This window comes from Nipponia nippon, unplaced genomic scaffold (assembly GCF_047370975.1).
Source record: "Nipponia nippon isolate SJK-2023a ecotype South Korea unplaced genomic scaffold, ASM4737097v1 scaffold_12, whole genome shotgun sequence".
Taxonomy (NCBI): Eukaryota; Metazoa; Chordata; class Aves; order Pelecaniformes; family Threskiornithidae; genus Nipponia; species Nipponia nippon.
Genome location: NW_028262313.1, coordinates 10,034 through 31,214, shown reverse-complemented (window position 1 = coordinate 31,214; position 21,181 = coordinate 10,034). Strand labels below are relative to the sequence as shown.

The 21,181-nt window shown below is 52.1% G+C and overlaps 2 long non-coding RNA genes across 3 annotated transcripts; both read left to right on the top strand.

Annotated features, from left to right (window-relative positions):
• Positions 1–285: 285 nt before the first annotated feature.
• Positions 286–3,965, top strand: LOC148056610 (uncharacterized). Of its 2 annotated transcripts, none has more exons than XR_015702463.1 (4): positions 286–1,078; positions 1,775–1,833; positions 2,693–2,792; positions 3,321–3,965. It is a non-coding gene; the product is annotated as an uncharacterized LOC148056610 (long non-coding RNA). The 2 variants fall into 2 exon arrangements; XR_015702464.1 differs by having other exon boundaries at positions 3,318–3,965.
• A 12,829-nt stretch (positions 3,966–16,794) lies between these two features.
• LOC148056609 (uncharacterized) lies at positions 16,795–20,961 on the top strand. Its single transcript, XR_015702462.1, has 3 exons — positions 16,795–16,923; positions 19,072–19,171; positions 19,703–20,961. It is a non-coding gene; the product is annotated as an uncharacterized LOC148056609 (long non-coding RNA).
• The last annotated feature ends 220 nt before the right edge of the window (positions 20,962–21,181 follow it).

Sequence of the window (21,181 nt, the reverse complement as noted above, 5' to 3'; positions counted from 1 at the left end):
AGCTTATTCTGCGCATGCGCGCTGTCTCAGGGGCGGAGCTTTGCTGCGGGGGGCGGAGCTTTGCCATGGGAGGGTGGAGCTTTGCCGAGGGGGCGGAGCTTCACCGGCGCATGCGTGCTGTGTGCAGGGCAGAGCTTGGCTGCAGAGGGCGGGGTTTTCCGCTGGGAGGGCGGAGCTTCGCCAGCGCATGCGAGGTGCATCGGGGGCGGGCATCGCGCCGTGGGTGGAGCTTCCCCCCGCGGAGGGGCCAGCGGGAGCCCGGGGCGGAGTGGAGCGGTCGTTGGGCTGCGGCTGCACAGAGCACACAAAAGCTTAAAAAACCAAACCCCCCCCGGCAAAAAAATAACTCGTCCAAACCACCAAAATGGCCGACAAAGTCCTCCCGGATCACAGAGAAGGTCGTTCAGACCATAGAGATGAGACAGAAAGTCGTCCCAGATTCGAAAGACTGTCCTTCAGACCATCGAGATGCAAGCGGAAGTCCTCCCGGAGTATAGGGCGGCTCCGCAGACCATGGAGATGACGGCGAAAGTCCACCCAGACCATCGAGAAGGTCCTCCAGACCATAGAGATGAGACAGAAAGTCGTCCTAGATTCGAAAGACTGTCCTTCAGACCATAGAGATGCAAGCGGAAGTCCTCCCGGAGTATAGGGCGGCTCCGCAGATCATGGAGATGACGGCGAAAGTCCACCCAGACCATCGAGAAGGTCCTCCAGAGCATAGAGAGGAGACAGAAAGTCATCCCAGATTCGAAAGACTGTCCTTCACATGATAGAGATGCAACCAGAAGTCTTCCCGTAGTATAGAGCAGCTCCGCAGACCATGGAGATGACAGCGAAAGTCCACCCAGACCATCGAGAAGGCCCTCCAGAGCATAGAGGTGAAACGAGAAGTCCCCTGGATGATACAGAAGGTCGTCCAGCCCACAGAGATTAAACTGGAAATCCTCCCAGACCATGCGCGGTGCGTCGCGGGCGGGCATCGCGTGGTGGGCGCAGCTTCCCCCCGCGGAGGGGCCAGCGTGAGCCCGGGGTGGAGCGGAGCGGTCGTTGGGCTGCGGCTGCAGGCAGGGAGGAGGTGAGCGGGGAAAGTCCCGAGAAGGGCGGCGGTGCCTGGGGGGGGAGCGGCCGGGCCGGCGGGAGGCACGGAGCGGGGAGGGTGCGGTGCCGTGTGGGAGCCGGGCGGGCGGGGCTTCCCGGGGCCGGGCGAGGGGTGGGGCGCGCCGGGTCGGGGCCGGTGGCGAGATCAGCCCGGAGTCGGGCGGGGGCCGCGCCGGTCCAGAGCCGGGCGGTGGGGGGGGCGCCGCGCCGGTCCTGAGCCGGGCGGCGCCGCGCTGAGCCGCGCCGCGCCGGTCCGGGGCCGTGCGGCAGGGGGCTTCCGTGCCGAGCGGCGCCGCGCCGGGGCCGGGCGGGCGCCGCGCCGGTCCGGGGCCGGGCGGCGGGGGGGCACCGCGCCGGTGCGGGGCCGGGCGCCGAGCCGCTTCGGGGCTGGGCAGTGGGAGGGCGCCGGGTCGGCGCCGGTCGTGGGGGGCCGGCTGCAGCCGGTGGCGGGGGCTGCCCAGAGCCGCGCTGGGGGCTCGGTGGGGCTTCCACGTGCGGCGGTGGTGGGGGGAACGGTGTCCCCGCAGGATCCCAAAGCACGGAGGGTTGCGTCCCCTGGCATCCGGGGCTTTTGGTCGGCCACGTTGGTTCCCCGGGGCATGCCGGGAGGTGTAGTTTCTAGGGCCGTGGCTGCCGGACAAACCGCTTCCTTTTTTGCCTCCTCCTTTCCCAGCGTCACCTTCTGCGTCCCGGGAAGAAAATCCCGCGTGGGTGATTCCGCTCGGCGCTCAGGTAATCGCGTGTCTGGGGCTGCGGGAGCGGGGAGAAACCCTTGCCGGGTCAAGGACGCTCCAGGGGCGCCACATCAAAGCCAGAGGAAAGGCAAAGCCGCTGCGCGTGCAGAAAAGCCGATGACAAATTGCAGCTGAGAGAGCGCGCCGCGTTCCTGCAGTGCTCCCTTGGCAGTTTCGGCTGTTTGCCTTCCGGGCAAAAGAACAGACTTTCCTCTAGGAGAAATGAAGAGCTGCCTGTTCCCTTCTTTAGGGTCCGGTGTTTCTCTTCTGGTTGGTCGTGCTACTTTGATGGGCGAGCTGGAAATAGCCTGTTGTTTTGATACGCAGAACTAAATTGTTAGTAACATGCAGTGTCAGTAGAGTTCATTTTGGAGCACCTAGGTGCCAGTGGAAACGTCAGGAATGAAACGCGATGGAAACTGATCTTTAAACTTTAGTTTTCCTTGGTTTTTCTTTGCCATCAGAGCGTTGATGGCACGGTGGCCTGTGGCTCGGTGCACGTTCTGTTCCGTGGAGCCTTCGGTCTAGGACTTTGAAGTAACAAAGTTTGTCCTTCCAGAAAAGGGCTAGTCGCTCCTAGGATTGAGGTGTGGGCTTGGAGAGTCTCTTAAGCACGTGCCTAGAATTAAAGCCGAATTTCACTTCGTGTTGCTGCTGTTTGTCTTCACTTTCATTCCTTTCGCCACGGCTCCATTGTAAGCGGGAGCTCTGAATCATCCCTTTTTTTCAGTCTCGCACACGTTTTTTTACCCAAGGAGGTGCTACGTTTAGAAGTTAAGGAGTTTTCTCACAAACGCGTCGGTCGATGCAATTGCGTTGTGATTGTTAAAACCCCCAAAATAACACCGGTCTTACAGATCTGGCCTATTTCTTCTGAACACGGATTCGTCGCGTGCAAATCGGGATACAGATCGTCTGCGCTTCCTGCTCTGTGGAGGACACTGTGCTGAGACAGGGGTGAGCTCCCAAAGGAAAAAAAATACAAGGTCATGGGGGTTTTTTTGTTTGTATTTGGGGGCGGGGGGGGTGTATTTAAAAGAAAAAAAAAAAAAGAGTGGAATGTTGACTGGTGGCAGCCTGCAGAGCTCTTTTGCTGCCCGGCCTCTCCTTTTCCTCTCTTGAAGTCCTCTTTTGTGGCTGTAATTGTCGTTTGGAGAAGTTCGGAAGAGCAGTTCAGGGACTTGCCTGGGCCCGTGTGCTAGTAATACCAGGAAGGGAAACGCTTGAACGGATAGCAAAGAAGTTGGCTCCCAGTAGAGGTTCTGAAGGAAGAACAACGATAACAGGAAGCAAATAGCAAGTTACCAAAAAATGGGCGCGTGTCAAACGCCTCCGAGTTTTATTGCCGAATGTTGTTTGGCAATATGTTCCAAAGGGCTATTTTTTCCTTTGCTCGGCTGTAGCCTTCGCAAGACTTCACAAAACCGGGCAGCTTGGGACTCCTCCCCAGCTTTATGCTACAGGTTTTTTTTCCTCTCTCAGCAGAGTGTCAGCTGCCGCCGTTTCACCGTGGTCGCCCTTTCTTCTGCCGTGAAAGCGCAAGACGGACGGAAAGGCTGCGTAGCGGTCTGCGAGTACAAGGTGCGTCCGCGATGCGTGTCCGCGTTTTTCCTAAGGCGCTTGGAGCATGGACTTCAAAGTTAACGTCAAGAATGCGCCAGCTCTCCTTCCTTCTGTAGTTTTTCTAGGAACTATTTTAGCGCAGATCCTAAAAGGAAAAGAAGGTCTGCGCTGGAGCGTGTTCTGCCTGTGCAAAGCCGACTTCCCTCCGTTTATTTTGCCTTCCTGAAAGCGCAATCTTCTGTTTCTGTGCGCTTACTAGGAAATGATATCGGGGACAATAATTGCGTCCTAAAAGAGGAAAGACGCCGTTTGTAAGAGTTCAGGCGTTCAGAAGAAACAGGCTTTGTTTTCGTCATAGAAGCTGTGTGCTTTTTCAGTCAATAAGTTTTGAAAATATCTTAGAGTAGTACTTGAAAAGCTTACTGAGATACTAGCGTCCGTACTAAAAGCGATCCAGGTCCAAGGAGAGACGTGGACAAAAGAGGAGGAATCGGCCTCGAAAATTCGTGTGTGTGATCAAAAACGTTCAAAACTGTAAATACGGGTGTGAGGCATTGCAGTAGAGAAAAATCCCTCGCCTTTATATATATATATATATTGAAAAATAATATTCATATGTATAGATACAGAATTCATATATATATATATATATATATATATAAAAAGAAGGATTTCCAAATACAAACCTATATCTGCTGTATTATATAAATGATTCAAAAATAATTTTCTGTCTTTTTCCGTTTTTTCCGTCTCCGTTTTAGTTCACCGATGCGGGTTTTTAAATCACTTCCTGATGTCCTGTTTTTTAATTTTCCCAATTATTTCTTGTCTTTCCTTAGTGCCCTTGCTTTTTAAAGTTTTGATTCTGCATCTCTGTTTTAGTGCACTGTCCCTAATGCTGATTGCTTTTTAAGTTTTCTTTCTATGCCTCCTTTTATTCCGTTCACTGTCTTTATTTTGAATGATTTCTTGTCTTTCCTTAGCACTGTCGCTTTTAAAAATTTCTATGTCTATGTCTGCATTGTAGTGCAATGTTGCTACTTTGTACTGCTTTCCTCTCTGAATCCTTTGGCTTTTAAAATTTCTACTTGCATCTTGTTTGCTGTCATTAATTTTTAATTATTCTTTCTTGTTTTTCCTTAGTGCCATCACTTTTTAAATCTTCTTTTCCATCTCCATTTTAGTTCACCAATGGGATTTTAAAATTTTTTCCTTATTTCCTTAATCACCATTGCTTTTCAAAGTTTGTCTGTTTTTATACCATTTCCTGTCTTTATTTTGATGTATTTATCTTTAATTATTTTTTTGTCTTTCCTTAGTGCCCTACCTTTTAAAATTTTCTTTCCACAGCTCTCTCTTAGTTTGTTTTCTTTTTCTTTTAGTTTTCTTTCTATGCCTACTTTTATCCTGTTCACTGTCTTTATTTTTTAATGATTTCTTGTCTTTCCTTAGTGCCTTTGCTTTTTAAAATGTCTATTTATGTCTGTGTTGTAGTTAGCTGTCACTATTTTTTAGTGCTTTCCTTTCTTAATCTTAATATTTGGGTTTTCCTTTTTTCCTTTCTTAATCTTGATCATTGGTTTTTAAAATTTTCTACTTTTATCTCCTTTGCTGTCATGAGATGTTAATTATTTTTTCTTGTTTTTCATTACTGCCATTGCTTTTACAATTTTTTAATTCTACATCTCTCTTTTAGTTCACAGTTTCGATTAATTTTTTCCTTATTTTCCTTATAGTTTGCCATCGCCGTTTTTTCATTTGCTCAATATGGCTTTAATCTCCATTGCTTTTAAATTTTCTGTCTCCTTTTATCCCCTTTGCTGTCTTTATTGGGCTCTAGTTAATTATTTCTTGTCTTTCCTTAGGGCCCTCCCGTTTTAAATTTTCTTGCTCTGCCTTTAGTTGGCTGTCCCTAGTTTTTAGTTCCCTCCCCTTCTTTTCCCTAATGCTCATGGCTTTGCAAATTTTCTTTCTCTGCCCACTTTTCTCCTGTTCACCATCTGTAGTTTTGAATGATTTCTTGTATTTCCTTAGTGCTTTTTTTTTTTTTTTATTTCTGCATTGTAGTTCACTGCTGCTATTTTTTAGTTCTTTCCTTTCGCCGTCCTTTGGCTTTTAAAATGTTCTACTTTTATCCCGTTTGCTGCTGTTAGTTTTTGATTGTCCTTTCTTGTCTTTCCTTAGTGCTATCGCTTTTTAGATTTTCTTTCATCATCTCCATTTTAGTTCAGTGATGCTATTTTTGAATGTTATCCTTATTTCCTTAATCACAGTTTCTTTTAAAGTTTTCTGTCTCCTTTTGTTCCAGTAGCTGTCATTATTTCCCTGTATTTATGTTTTAATTACTTCTTGTCTTTCCATAGTGCCCTCACTTTTTAAATTTTCCTTCTCCATCTCTTTAAGTTCACTGCCACTATTTTTTAATTTTTCCATTTATTTCTCTAATCCCCGTTAGTTTTTTAAATTTTCTTTTATGCCGTTCCCAGTCTTTATTATGCTGTTCTTTTAATTACTTCTTGCCTTTCTTTAATTCCTTTGCTTTTTAGATGTTCTATTTTAATCTGTTCTAGCCTGCTGTCTCTATGTTTTAATTTTTCCCTTATCGCCCCCTTTGAAAATGTTCTTTCTATGCTTACTTTTCTTACTTTTGATGCCTTTATTTTTTAATTATTTCTTTTCTTTCTACATCTCGGTTTTAGTTCAGTCCCTATTTTTAAATTTTTCCATTTTATTTCCCTAATCCCCCTTGCTTTTCAGAGTTTTCTACTTTTACCTCGTTCACTGTCTTTATGTTGCTGTCTTGTCTTTTAATAATTTCTTGTCTTTTGTTAGTGCCCTTGCTTTTTAGAGTTTCTTTCTGCATTTATTTTAGTTCACTGTCCCTATTTCCTAATTTTTCCCTTTGTTTCCCTAATTCCCCTCTGCTTATTAAATCTTCTTTCTATGCCTACTTTTATTACCTTTGAATCTTTTTAATAATTTCTTGTCTTAGTGCCGTCACTTTAAAAATTTTATTTTTACATCTCTGTTTTAGTTTGCTCTCCTTATCTCATAATTTTCCCTTTATTTCCCTAATCCCTGTCGCTTTTAAAATTGTCTACGTTTATTCCCTTTGCAGTCTTTATTTTGCTGTCTTTTCTTTTCATAATTTCTTGTCTGTCCTTAGTGCCCTCGCTTTTTCAATGTTCTTTCTCCATCTCTGAGTTTGCTGTCCCTATTTTTCAATTTTTCCCCTTTATTCCCCTAGTTCCCCTCTGCTTATTAAATGTTCTTTCTATGCCCACTTTTATTCCCTTTGCTGTTGTTTAAAAAATTATTTCTTTTTCTTTCATTCGTGCCGTTGCTTTTTAAATTTTCTTTCCGCATCTGTTTTAGTTCGCTGTCCCTATCTTTTAATTTTTCCCTTTATTTCCCTCATACCCATCACTTTTAAAACGTTCTTTCCCTGTCTACATTTTTCCCTTCGATGTCTTTATTTTTAATTATTTCCTTAGTGCCTTTGATTTTCAATTTTCTTCCTATGTCCCCGTTTCAGTTCAGTGCCCCTACTTTTAAATTTTTTCCTCTATTTCCCTAAACTCTGTTGCTTCAAAAATTTTCTACCTTTATTCCGTTCACTGTCACTATTTTTTAATTATTTCTCATCTTTCCTTAGTGCGGTCGCTTTTTACAATTTCTGTCTCTCTGCATTTGTTTGGTTCGCTGTTGCTATTTCTTTAATTCTTTCCTGTCTTAGTACCTCGGCTTTAAAATTTTTGTTTCTATGTCTACTTTTATCTAGTTTGCTGCCTCTGTGTTTAATTTTCTTTCTGTTTGTCCTCTACCCAGTTGCTTTTGAAATTTTCTTTCTACATCTACTTTGATCAAGCTCCCTATCCTTACTTTTTAATAGTTTTCGGTCTGTTGTGTACCCCGTTGCTTTTAAAATTTACTTTGTATGCGTCTCTCTCTTTGTCCCCCTTTCTTTATTTGGTAGTTTTTTCTTGTCTTTCCTAAGAGACGTGGCTTTTATTTTTCCGATGTCTAATTTTATCCCATCCAATGCGCTTATTTGTTAATGCTTTCCTGTCTGTCCTCCAGCCTGTGCTTCACTTCATCTCTTTTCTTCGTATGTCTCTCTTTAGATTGCCATCTCTATTTTTTTCATTTTCCCCTCTCTTTATCCCTCGGCTTCTAAAATTTTGTTTCCATATGTAATCTGGTTTGCTGTCCCTGTTTTTAGTTCTTTGCTGACTGTGCTGTACCTCTTGGCATTTTCAAGTTTCCTTCTAGGTCTACTTTTATCAAGGTCCCTATCCCTGTTTTTTAATTCTTTCCTGTCCCATCCTTTTTGAATTTTTCTCTCTCTCATCTTTTACGCAGTTTGCTCTCCCTGTTTTTAATTTTTTCTGGTTTTCCTTACCCTGTCGCTTTTACAATTTTCTTTTTATGTCTCCATTTATCTAGTTCCCTTTCCCTTATTCTTAATACTTTCCTGTCACGTACCATGTTGCTTTTAACGTCTTATTTCTAGGTCTCCATTTATCTAGTTCCCTGTCCCATTTTTCTTTCCTGTGTTTCCTGTAGTCCATTGTTTTTTATTTTCCCTTTCAAATCTCCCTCTACATAGCTCCCTTTAACAATTTTTTACATGTCCTGCCTCTCTGTCCTGTTCCCTTTCTATTTCTCGCTCTGTCTTACATTCTCTAATTTTTAATTCTTGCCTATGTTTGTTGCTTTTTAATTTCTATTTCTATGACTGCCTCTATCCAACTTCCTGTCACTTTTTTTTAATTCTTTTTGCTTTTTCCCCCTTTTGTACTTCCCTCTATCCGCCCCGCCCCGCCGCTGCCTGCGTGTCTCTTATTCTCTCTGTGCCTCTCTGCTGTTCCTGTTGTCCCGCTCGGTCCCTTCTGTCTCTCTCCCCTGCCCCCTGTTGCTCCCTGTTCCTGTGGGATCTCCCCATCCTCCTCCTCGCTGCACTCCATTTCTCTCATTCTCAACACCCTTGTGCGGTTCCCCGTCCCTCTCTTGTTCCCAGTATCCCGTTTTCTGGCTCCCTGTCCTACCCCTCTTCTCTACCTCCCTCCATCCTTCCTTCTGCTTTCCTCGTCCCTCTTTTCCCTCTGTCCCGCTGCCTTTGGGCACCGAGCCTCGTAACCAGCTCATTGCTGGGATTTCTGATGGGCGTGAAGGAACAAACATTTGCTGCCTCCTTTGTGACCCCAGATGTGTTTCCAGCCCCTGGCCTCTGGGTGAGCGGCTGCGGTTGGGTCCAGGGGACGCAGTGATGTGCTGTGGGGCTGGGGTGATGGCCTCAGTTCCTGATGGGTTCCAGCTAGGGCAGCCCAGGTGGGACCCATGAAGCGAAGACGGGGCTGGGCCAAGTAGCTGGCACAGTGCTGCGGTTTGGATTGAGGATGAGAACAATGTTGGTAACGCACTGACGTTTTGTTTGTCGCTAAGTAGCGCTTACACCGCTCAAGGACCTTTCAGCTTCCCGTGCTCTGCCCGGTGCGCCAGAAGCTGGGAGGCGCCACAGCCAGCTCAGCTGACCCGCGCCGGCCGAAGCGCTATTCCCTCCCGTGTGACGTCACGCTCGGTAGGGAAACGGGGGGTCGTTGGCCAGGAGTCAGCGATCGCTGCTTGGGGACGTGCTTGGCATCGGTCGGCGAGTGGTGAGCACCTGTAGAGTGAATCGCTTGCTTTGTATACTGTTATTGGTTTATTATTATTACTACTAGTACTATTACTACTATTCTGTTGTCTTTTCCTTCAATTGTTCAACTGTTCTTCCTTTAACCCACGAGTGTTCTGACTTCCACCCTTCCAATTTTCTCCCCCGTAGCGGCTGTGTGGTGCTTAGCTGCTGGCTGGGGTTAAACCACGACAAAAGCTTCTGTCTACTTGTATTCCGTTTGCCGTTTCCCTTTTTTAATTCTTCCTTGTCTCTATTAGTACCTTTGCTTTTTCAATTGTCTTCCTACGTCTCTCTTTTAGTTCACTGTCCCCGGTTTTCATTTTTTTCTCTTTGTTGCCCTAATTCCCGTCATTATTGAAGTTTTTTGCTTTTATCCCGTTCCCTGTCTTTAGTTTTCAAGGAGTTGTTCTCTTTCCTTAGGGTCCTCCCTTTTAACAGCCTCGGAGGGGGCGTAGCTTCCCGCTGAGGAGCGGCTGGAGGAGGCGAGGTGGTTGTCAGCCGGGTCGTCATTTAATAGTAAAGTATGAAATGGCATGTTGGTTAATCATTTCCCGTTTGGTTCTGTGGGAGCTGTGCTGGCTGCCTTGAGAATCGGCCGAGAAGTTGAGGTGAGCTGGGTGGTAGAGGGGAGGCACACGGGGCTGGCTATTTCACCCGAGCGCCACGGGAACTTTGTGTCTCCTGGCATCCTAGGCGCACCGAGCGACAGCCGCAGCATCTTTCTTGAGAACAGGCGTGGAGCAGGGGAGCAGAGCGGTGCGGTGCTTTTGAGGAGGAGGGTGTTGCAGAAGCGGTTGGCAGTAACCAGACCGATGCTGAATACCAGCACTGTGTTTTAGTTTGTTAGTGTGTTGTGGGTTTTTGGGTTGGGAGGTTTTGGTTTTTTTTGTTTTTTGGTTTTTTTTGAGATGATGAAGAAGAACTGAGTGAGTGCAGGAATGTTCTAGTTCGGTGTGTGGTGGTTTTCTTTTTTTCTTTTTTTCTTTTTTGAGGGTGGATTCAGATCCCTGGCCCTCTGAAAGCTCAGTTGCGGGGTGAGGGCTGAGGAGGTATCAAGGATAGGAATTGCAGGGAGGGGTTATAAAGTTGGTGTCGGGGAGAGGCCTGTCCAGGAGCAGTCTCCTTTGGGAAGGGAAAAGGACCGGGTTACTGTTCTTAGCACGCTGCTGACGTTGGCTGGGCAGGGCGGTTCCATCCTGTGTCTGTGTGTTCTGCTTTTGCGTAGTCTGTCTTCTGTGTCTCGTACCGTGGCTTTCTCGGGTCTTGATGTTTCCGTAGCTCTTGGTGATCATGGGGCCCCTCGGTAAGCCTCCCGAGGGTCTCGAACGCGTCGCCTCATCGGCATGGCGTTTCTTGAGCCCTGCTTATCTTGCCGTCGTAGCTTAAAGCGCGGACGTGTCCGGGAAGCGTCGCGTTACAGATGTTTCTGAGGGATCGTCTGTTGTGTGCTTTTTCAGTCAGTAAGTTTTGAAAATATCTTACAGTAGTACTTGAAAAGCTTACTGAGATACTGGCACCCATACTAAAAGCGATCCAGGTCCAAGGAGAGACGTGGACAAAAGAGGAGGAATCGGCGTCGCTTTCCCGAGAAGCATTGCCAGCCTTGTAAGTAGCGACAGCGAGTCCTGACGTGGTTTTGGTGAGTTACTGCTTCGGCAGCGTCCTTTTTCCTTAACCTACAGCGTGTGGTTTCTTACTTCAGTTGGAAAGAGATTTTCCAGAATGGAAGTCTTTCTCATTCAAAGAAGTTGTGTTTTATGAACTCCCCATCAGAGTGGGGATCTTCAGAGATGATGCGCTTGGCAGTAGAAGTCAGCAGCAGCGAGACTTTCCGCTCTCTTAAAAAAAAAAAAAAAAGAAAAAAAAAAAAAAAGAAAGAAAAGTCCGTTTGCTTCCAAAGAGCCGAGCACAGCACGTCTTCCAGAAGTTGATGGCATCGCTGGTTCTCAGTTGCAACAGCCGAGATGTCATCAACACGCGTTCCTCTGCGTGCTTCGGTGCAGCCAAAAGCGTTAGCAAATCTGCCGGTCCTTTTTGGTAGCCTTAGGCATTGCAGCCCCGGGGACTGGATTCCGCCCGCAAAGTAAAACCGTATGAGGGATCTCTTCTCTCACTGATTTTTCTACCCTAGATGTAACTTTAGGAAAAAAAAAAAAGTTAAAATTGTCTATACAAACTGCCTTGCGTTGTTTCACCTGCAACTGCCAACTAGCTGTGGCGTTGTTTCAACTTTAACTGCCAACTAGCTGTGGCGTACAATTGCTTAGGTGTATTTGAGCCGTTAGGTATTTGTTCTAAACGTTGACCAGGAGAGGCAACTGAACGTTACGGGTTTCGCCCCCCCCCCCGCTCGTTTGACGGAGTGCTCTGAAGTACTTTTCTTTCTGTCTGGCTTTCAAGGGTGCGTTTCCCTGGCAGTTCAGTAGCATCTCTCTCGGGCAGCGCGGCTGGCCAGATGTCGCTCCTAATGACGTAAGGCGCAAAAAACCCCTGGTCAAATGATAACTGCGTATCTTGGAGACAGATAATCTGCTGGTATCGATTCACAGCTGTGCAAGTTAAATTAATGCAAAAGGAAAATCCAGCCCTTCTCCAGTAGAAGTATTTTTATTGGATGTCTGTAAGCACACGCACAGCTTTTTTAGTAGGAAGCGAATTGCTGCGATTTGTCCTCTGGTTTTCCTTTTACCCTCGAAAGCATTACGCTTCGCTTCCAGCTTTATCGACCGAGCCAGCAAGATGCGCAGGAGCGTGAGGGCCGTAGCTGTTGCGGCGGATCTGTAAGCGTAGATTCTGATTGCGGTACACCCTTGTCCTGCAGCCTCGCAGGGTTGTCTCCCTGCAGCCGTGCCGTAAGGAAGGGGTGAGACGTTTTCCAACGCCGGCAAGAGCGCGTACTTTTACGCGAAGAACGTGTTTGGAATCGTACCGGTTAGTCTTCATGCTGATTGGAAGCGTTCAGGTCGCTCTAGCTTTTAAAGGACGTCTTGTGTTTTGAGCTGACCTGCTTACCTCGAATCCTCCTTGAGCTCAACTGCTCTCCCCTCCCTTGCTCTGACTGAATTCCTCTACTCGCTGCTGTGCTATTTTTTTCACATGCGGAAATATCGCTTGGGATTTCTGTTTTTCAGGTGTCTCGTTGCAAGCGTCTCGTGATGCTCGCTAGGTCCCCCCGGCCCAGGTTGGCCTGCCGGTCGTGAAGCGTCCCGAGGGTAAGGGGCCGGCCCCGTGCCTGGAGGCTCCTGGCTCTGTCTCCGGCGGGTGCCCCGCGGGTGCGTCAGCGAGGGCTGTCTGGTGGGGAGAGTCCCGGGCCAAGAGGGAGCGGGGAGGTTCGCTGCCCCGGGGAGCCCGTCCCAGCGCGGGAACGGAGGGGGAGCACGGCAGAGCAGAGCCTGAGCGAGAGGTGCGTCACCGTCCCCTGGCAGGCTCCCCCCGCGGCGTGGGGCAGCCGCCGGCTTGCGGGACAGGGGCTGGGGGGGCTGCAACCGTTTGGGGGGGCTGCCCCCATTTTATTTCTCTGGCGGAGCTCCCCTTTTCGGGGGGCGCCTACATATGTAAACGGCATTATTAAAGTAGCGAGCTGCCGGTCGGGGCTGTTTTCCTTGTTTTGTGCCTTTTTTGGGGGGGTGATGAAAAAGTGTTGGAGGGGCCTGGGGGGTGATGATGTCATTTGGGGCACCCCAACGTCCCTGGGGGTGGGGGGTGTGATGATGAAACAGAGGAGCAGGTGAGTGGGGGATGAAGGTGTCACGGGGAGGTTCCCCCCCAGAGGAGGGGGGGTCACAGCCCCAAAATGCCTGAAAACTCGTGTGTGTGTGTGTGTGTGATTAAAAATGTTAAAAACTGGAAATACGGGTGTGAGGCATTGCAGTAGAGGAAAATCTCTCGCCTTTATATATATATATATATTGAAAAATAATATTCATTTCTATATAGAGAGAGAGAGAAAAGGATTTCAAAATACAAACCTGTACCTGCTACGTTCTAGAAATTATTAAAAAATCTAAATGGAGATAGATAGGGTTTTAAAATAAAAAAGAACTTGTCTATATGTGAAGAAATAAAGGAGTTTAAAATGCAAAAAGAGATGATGTAGATGAAGGAATTGAAAACAGAAGAAAGTCTGGATAGGTAGAGGTATCTACGCTTACCGTGTGTCACCGAGTAAGCCAAAGTAGGTCGTCTGTGTAATGGAAGTAAAGGTTCTATGGAAGTGTAAACAGATAACTAAGTCTAAATAGACAGAATTGTAAGTAGATACCGAAGTCTAAGATACCAAAGTGTCAAAATATCCAAGTCCAAGAGCAAAATATCCAAGAGCAACACGGTTTGGGGCTCCCAGGAAAGCCGAATCCGCCTGGATTTGTGCAGCTGGAAAGCAAGCGCGCGCGCACACACCCACACACCCCCCCCCCTACATTTTAACGCAGAAAACCAAAAATGACCCATTGTTATGATGTGGAAAAGCGCCGGAAAACCCCAGAACTGAATAGTTTTGAAAAGCAGAAACCCCCAAGTTTTGTATGATGTAAAAGAAAAAACAAAAAAGAACAACAACAAAAAAACAAGCCAACAAACCAAAAAACCCAAACGCAAAACCCGCACCAATTTGGGCCAAATTTGGGGTGAACCGCTGGCAGTTTGAGGGGCATTGCTGGGGATTATCTGGCGTGGATTCCTTCTCCGGAGCGGACTATCCGTTGCGGCTTATCCCAGGTGAGTTATCTGCTGTGGATTATGCCGGGCGGACCCCCTGGTGCAGGTCATCCCCACCCGTGTCCCCCCGTGCACCTTTCTACCCACACACAGCCGCTGTCCGTCCGTGTCCGTCTCCGCCCCCCGTCCTCCTCTGCCTGTCTCTGCGCCCTCCCAAGTGCTCTCCACCCAAACGTCCCCCCACACAAGGTTTTTCCCCCCGTGCGGGTTTTTTTTTTTCCCCGTGACGTGCCCCCCGCGTCCCCTGCCCTCCAGTCTCGTGCCCCCGCTCCCCTGCTCCCCCCTCCCATAGCTCCTTTGCTTCTGGACCCCCAGCTCCGCACGGGACACGGGCAGCCTGGGGAGCTTTGCCCCGAGCCATTCCTTTCCCCTCTGGGCAGCAGTGGTTCTGCCGCTGCTACAGGCAGGCGCTTTCTGGACGGGCGAGGGTCTGGGACGACCGGAGGCTGCTGCACGCTCCAGTCCGACTGAGACGCTGTTCCCGGGGGACCTGGCGCAGGGAAAGGCGAGGGACTCTCCGCGCTGCCGGTGACTCTTCAGAAGGGAACCGCGCTCTGGTTTTAGCGGCAGAAGGTGTCGGTCAGGCAGCCGCGTAGCACCGTGCTGAGCGATGTGGCAGGCGCCTGGCTTGGTGGAGTCCAGGCGTGTTTCTCGCCTCGCAGTCTCGATGCCCAACCAAGCAGGGGGTTCAGGTTCCCAAAGCCTTTGGGCGTGGGAGCAAGATGACAGCTAGGTGTCTAGCAGCACAGGATTTCAGCCGTGTTGCTTGCTGCAAATGGCTTGCAGGCCAGGAGATGTGGAGAGGGGTCTGAAATGAAGAAACGGAGCGTGGAAGCGATTGTTTTAAGGCGGCAAATGAAGCAGCCGAAGGAGGCGAGCGGCCCCTCCAGCCTCCCGAGTCTCGCGTGCTGCAGGCGGCCAAGCGCGGGCGCCGCGCGTGCTGGCGGGAGCGGCAGGGAGCGCGGAGCTGCGCTGCCGTCCAGAGCAGCGAGGGAACTGGCAGGGCTCTACGGCCGTCTGGTGCGGCCAGCTGAGGGGCCGCCGTGCCCCTTTGCTTTCCCTGTTTCACGTCTCATTCCTTTGCACGCCGCAGGGCAGGGCGGTAAGTAACATGGCGCAGCGTCTTGTTTAAGCGGCAAGCCCTGCGCGGGAAGCCCGGTGCGTGTGCAGGATGAGCAGAGGGCACCGCAGCAGAGCCCGAGGGGCGCCAGCGTATCGCTCGCTCGCAGATCGCGCGCTTGCCCGCGGTCTGCTCGCATGCAGCGCTTCCTGATAATCGTAGGTAGCTGCCCCTCTGACGCAAAGCAGCTTTCAGTGCCTTGAGGATGCCATCGGTGTCGCTTTCATTTTCTTTTTTTTTTTTTTTTTTTTTTTTTTTTACTAAAATCTCTCCAGGGTCTGTTGACTCGCTGGTGTCACTCTCCCACCCCTGATGCCACATGCAGATGAATCCAGCACTCCCGGGGGCTTTTTCTGGGGGCAAAAAAGCCGAGGCAAGGCAAAGGTATTGACCAGGTTCCCTGTGCTGCGTCCCCCGGCTGGGTGCTGGGGTGGGGGGTGCGGAGAGAAAGGGCCAGCAGCCGCTGCAAGCTGTCAAGTGCAGAGGACTGAAATGCTCGAGCCGCTTGGGTGCTTTTTGGTGGCGAGGCGATGGCTGTGGCTGCGTGGGCTGTGAGCGGGAGCAGGGGCAGAGAAGGGCGAGGCTTGTGACACCCCCCGCCCCCCCGTGCGGCGGCGGCGGCGGCGGCGGCGGCTGCGGGCGGCCCCAGGCGGGCCGGGGGGCGAGTCCTTTCTCCCCGCGGGGCGCGGTCGGAGCGCCGGGCTTGGTGTGGTGCTGCCGCCTGGCGGCCAAAAGCGGGTACTGCAGGGCGGGAGCCGCGCAGGGGCGGTGGCGTCCCCGTGGTCGCCGGTGCCGGTGGCCGGTAACGGGCATGCGACAGCGCGGTGGCCGCGGGGTGCTGCCGCCGCAGCCGTTGCTGCCTCCCGGTAAGGAAGCGCCGCTCTCGCCGCACGGGAGGCGCTTGCCGCTGCTAGCACTGCCGCGTCCGCCTCCGCTGCAGCCCCGCCCCGCCGAATGCCCCGGTCCTGGTGTGGAGCGGCCCCGCCGCTAGCGCCGGGCCCCGCCCCTGGATGCCCCCGGGCAGGGGAAGGGCACCACCCCTAGCGACAGGCCCCGGCCCTGGAGACCACGCCTGCGCACTGTGTTGGGGTGGAGCTTAGCCGCGGGGGGGCGGAGCCTAGCGGTGGTAAGGCGGAGCTTTGCCGTGCGAGGGCGGAGCTTCACTGGCGCATGCGTGCTGTCTTGGGGGCGGAGCCTTGCCGAGGGGGGGCGGCGCTTTGCGCTGAAGGGCGGGGCTTTGCCGTGGGTGGGCGGAGCTTAACCGGCGCATGCGCGCTGTCTTGGGGCGGAGTTTTGCCGTGGGGGCGGAGCTTTGATGTGAAAGGCGGAGCTTTGCCGCGCATGCGCGCTGCCTCGGGGGCGGAGCTTTGCCGCGGGGGGGGCGGAGCCTTGCCAGGTGAGGGCGGAGCTTTGCCGGGTGAGGGCGGAGCTTGACCAGCGCATGCGCGATGCGTCGGGGGCGGAGCCTTGCCGCGGGGGGGGGCGGAGCTTTGCCGGGTGAGGGCGGAGCTTTGCCGGGTGAGGGCGGAGCTTGACCAGCGCATGCGCGATGCGTCGGGGGCGGAGCCTTGCCGCGGGGGGGCGGAGCTTTGCCGTGGGAGGGCGGAGGTTTGCTGTGAAGGGCGGAGCTTTGTATGCGCATGCGCGCTGTCTCAGGGGCGGAGCTTTGCTGCGGGGGGCGGAGCTTTGCCGTGGGAGGGCGGAGGTTTGCTGTGAAGGGCGGAGCTTTGTCTGCGCATGCGCGCTGTCTCAGGGGCGGAGCTTTGCTGCGGGGGGGCGGAGCTTTGCCATGGGAGGGTGGAGCTTTGTCGAGGGGGCGGAGCTTCACCGGCGCATGCGTGCTGTGTGCAGGGCAGAGCTTGGCTGCAGAGGGCGGGGTTTTCCGCTGGGAGGGCGGAGCTTCGCCAGCGCCTGCGAGGTGCATCGGGGGCGGGCATCGCGCCGTGGGTGGAGCTTCCCCCCGCGGAGGGGCCAGCGGGAGCCCGGCTGCGGCTGCAGGCAGGGAGGAGGTGAGCGGGGAAAGTCCCGAGAAGGGCGGCGGTGCCTGGGGGGGGAGCGGCCGGGCCGGCGGGAGGCACGGAGCGGGGAGGGTGCGGTGCCGTGTGGGAGCCGGGCGGGTGGGGCTTCCCGGGGCCGGGTGGCGGGGGGGCGCCGCGCCGCTCCGGGGCCGGGCGGCGGGGGGCGCCGCGCCGAGCTGAGCCGCGCTGGTTCGATGCTGGGCGGGCGCCGCGCCGGTGCGGGCCGGGCGGCGGGGCAGCGCCGAGCCGCGCGGCGGGGCAGCGCCGAGCCGCGCCGGGGCCGGGCGGCGGGGCAGCGCCGAGCCGCGCCGGGGCCGGGGGGCGGGAGAGCGTCGCGCCGAGCCGAGCCGCGCCGGTCCGGGGCCGGGCGGGCGCCGCGCCGAGCCGCGCCGCTCTGGGGCCGGGCGCCGGGGGGCCGCCGCGCCGATCTGAGCCGCACTGATTCGATGCTGGGCAGGCGCCGCGCCGCTCCGGGGCCGGGCGGCGGAGAGGCGCCGCACCGAGCCCCGCCGGGGCCGGGCGGCGGGGGAGTGCCGCGCCTAGCCGCGTCGGTCCGGGGCCGGGCGGGGGGGGGGAGCCGCGCCGGTCCGGGGCCGGGCGGCGGGGGAGCGCCGGGGCCGGGCGGCGGGGGAGCGCCGCGCCGCTCCGGGGCCGGGCGGCGGGGGCGCCGCGCCGAGCCGCGCTGCTCCGGGGCCGGGCGGCGGGGGGAGCGCCGCGCCGAGCCGCGCCGCTCCGGGGCCGGGCGGGGGGGGGCGCCGCGCCGAGCCGCGCCGCTCCGGGGCCGGGCGGGGGGGGGCGCCGCACCGAGCCGCGCCGGGGTTGGGCAGCGGGGAGCGCCGCGCCGAGCCGCGCCGCTCCGGGGCGGGGGGGTGCCGCGCCGAGCCGCGCCGCTCCGGGGCCGGGCGGGCGCCGCGCCGCGCCGGTCCGGGGCCGGGCGGCGGGGGGGCGCCGCGCCGCGTCGGCGCCGGGCGGGGGCGGGCAGCCGGAGGTGTTGGCGGGGGCTGCCCGGAGCCGCGCTGGGGGCTCGGCGGGGCTTCCACGTGCGGCGGCGGCGGGGGGAACGGTGTCCCCGCAGGGTCCGAAAGCACGGAGGGTTGCGTCTCGCGGCATCCGGGGCTTTTGGTCGGTCACGTTGGTTCCCCGGGGCATGCCGGGAGGTGTAGTTTCTAGGGCCGTGGCTGCCGGACAAACCGCTTCGTTTTTTGCCTCCTCCTTTCCCAGCGTCACCTTCTGCGTCCCGGGAAGAAAATCCCGCGTGGGTGATTCCGCTCGGCGCTCAGGTAATCGCGTGTCTGGGGCTGCGGGAGCGGGGAGAAACCCTTGCCGGGTCAAGGACGCTCCAGGGGCGCCACATCAAAGCCAGAGGAAAGGCAAAGCCGCTGCCCGTGCAGAAAAGCCGATGACAAATTGCAGCTGAGAGAGCGCGCCGCGTTCCTGCAGTGCTCCCTTGGCAGTTTCGGCTGTTTGCCTTCCGGGCAAAAGAACAGACTTTCCTCTAGGAGAAATGAAGAGCTGCCTGTTCCCTTCTTTAGGGTCCGGTGTTTCTCTTCTGGTCGGTCGTGCTACTTTGATGGGCGAGCTGGAAATAGCCTGTTGTTTTGATACGCAGAACTAAATTGTTAGTAACATGCGGTGTCGGTAGAGTTCATTTTGGAGCACCTAGGTGCCAGTGGAAACGTAAGGAATGAAACGCGATGGAAACCGATCTTTAAACTTTAGTTTTCCTTGGTTTTTCTTTGCCATCAGAGCGTCGGTGGCACGGTGGCCTGTGGCTCGGTGCACGTTCTGTTCCGTGGAGCCTTCGGTCTAGGACTTTGAAGTAACAAAGTTTGTCCTTCCAGAAAAGGGCTAGTCGCTCCTAGGATTGAGGTGTGGGCTTGGAGAGTCTCTTAAGCACGTGCCTAGAATTAAAGCCGAATTTCACTTCGTGTTGCTGCTGTTTGTCTTCACTTTCATTCCTTTCGCCACGGCTCCATCGTGAGCGGGAGCTCTGAATCATCCCTTTTTTTCAGTCTCGCACACGTTTTTTTACCCAAGGAGGTGCTACGTTTAGAAGTTAAGGAGTTTTCTCACAAACGCGTCGGTCGATGCAATTGCGTTGTGATTGTTAAAACCCCCAAAATAACACCGGTCTTACAGATCTGGCCTATTTCTTCTGAACACGGATTCGTCGCGTGCAGATCGGGATACAGATCGTCTGCGCTTCCTGCTCTGTGGAGGACACTGTGCTGAGACAGGGGTGAGCTCCCAAAGGAAAAAAAATACAAGGTCATGGGGTTTTTTTGTTTGTATTTGGGGGCGGGGGGGTGTATTTAAAGGAAAAAAAAGAAAAAAAAAGAGTGGAATGTTGACTGGTGGCAGCCTGCAGAGCTTTTTTGCTGCCCGGCCTCTCCTTTTCCTCTCTTGAAGTCCTCTTTCGTGGCTGTAATTGTCGTTTGGAGAAGTTCGGAAGAGCAGTTCAGGGACTTGCCTGGGCCCGTGTGCTAGTAATACCAGGAAGGGAAACGCTTGAACCGGTAGCAAAGAAGTTGGCTCCAAGTAGAGGTTCTGAAGGAAGAACAACGATAACAGGAAGCAAATAGCAAGTTACCAAAAAATGGGCGCGTGTCAAACGCCTCCGAGTTTTATTGCCGAATGTTGTTTGGCAATATGTTCCAAACGGCTCTTTTTTCCTTTGCTCGGCTGTAGCCTTCGCAAGACTTCACAAAACCGGGCAGCTTGGGACTCCTCCCCAGCTTTATGCTACAGGTTTTTTTTCCTCTCTCAGCAGAGTGTCAGCTGCCGCCGTTTCACCGTGGTCGCCCTTTCTTCTGCCGTGAAAGCGCAAGACGGACGGAAAGGCTGCGTAGCGGTCTGCGAGTACAAGGTACGTCCGCGATGCGTGTCCGCGTTTTTCCTAAGGCGCTTGGAGCATGGACTTCAAAGTTAACGTCAAGAATGCGCCAGCTCTCCTTCCTTCTGTAGTTTTTCTAGGAACTATTTTAACGCAGATCCTAAAAGGAAAAGAAGGTCTGCGCTGGAGCGTGTTCTGCCTGTGCAAAGCCGACTTCCCTCCGTTTATTTTGCCTTCCTGAAAGCGCAATCTTCTGTTTCTGTGCGCTTACTAGGAAATGATATCGGGAAAATAGTTGCGTCCTAAAAGAGGAAAGACGCCGTTTGTAAGAGTTCAGGCGTTCAGAAGAAACAGGCTTTGTTTTCGTCATAGAAGCTGTGTGCTTTTTCAGTCAATAAGTTTTGAAAATATCTTAGAGTAGTACTTGAAAAGCTTACTGAGATACTAGCGTCCGTACTAAAAGCGATCCAGGTCCAAGGAGAGACGTGGACAAAAGAGGAGGAATCGGCCTCGAAAATTCGTGTGTGTGATCAAAAACGTTCAAAACTGTAAATACGGGTGTGAGGCATTGCAGTAGAGAAAAATCTCTCGCCTTTATATATATATATATATATAAAAAAATAATATTCATATGTATATATACAGTATTCATATATATATATATATATATATAAAAAGAAGGATTTCCAAATACAAACCTATATCTGCTGTATTATATAAATGATTCAAAAATAATTTTCTGTCTTTTTCCATTTTTTCCGTCTCCGTTTTAGTTCACCGATGCGGGTTTTTAAATCACTTCCTGATGTCCTGTTTTTTAATTTTCCCAATTATTTCTTGTCTTTCCTTAGTGCCCTTGCTTTTTAAAATTTTGTTTCTGCATCTCTGTTTTAGTGCACTGTCCCTAATGCTGATTGCTTTTTAAGTTTTCTTTCTATGCCTCCTTTTATTCCGTTCACTGTCTTTATTTTGAATGATTTCTTGTCTTTCCTTAGCACTGTCGCTTTTAAAAATTTCTGTCTATGTCTGCATTGTAGTTCAATGTTGCTACTTTGTACTGCTTTCCTCTCTTAATCCTTTGGCTTTTAAAATTTCTACTTGCATCTTGTTTGCTGTCATTGATTTTTAATTATTCTTTCTTGTTTTTCCTTAGTGCCATCACTTTTTAAATCTTCTTTTCCATCTCCATTTTAGTTCACCAATGGGATTTTAAAATTTTTTCCTTATTTCCTTAATCACCATTGCTTTTAAAAGTTTGTCTGTTTTTATACCATTTCCTGTCTTTATTTTGATGTATTTATCTTTAATTATTTTTTTGTCTTTCCTTAGTGCCCTACCTTTTAAAATTTTCTTTCCACAGCTCTCTCTTAGTTTGTTTTCTTTTTCTTTTAGTTTTCTTTCTATGCCTACTTTTGT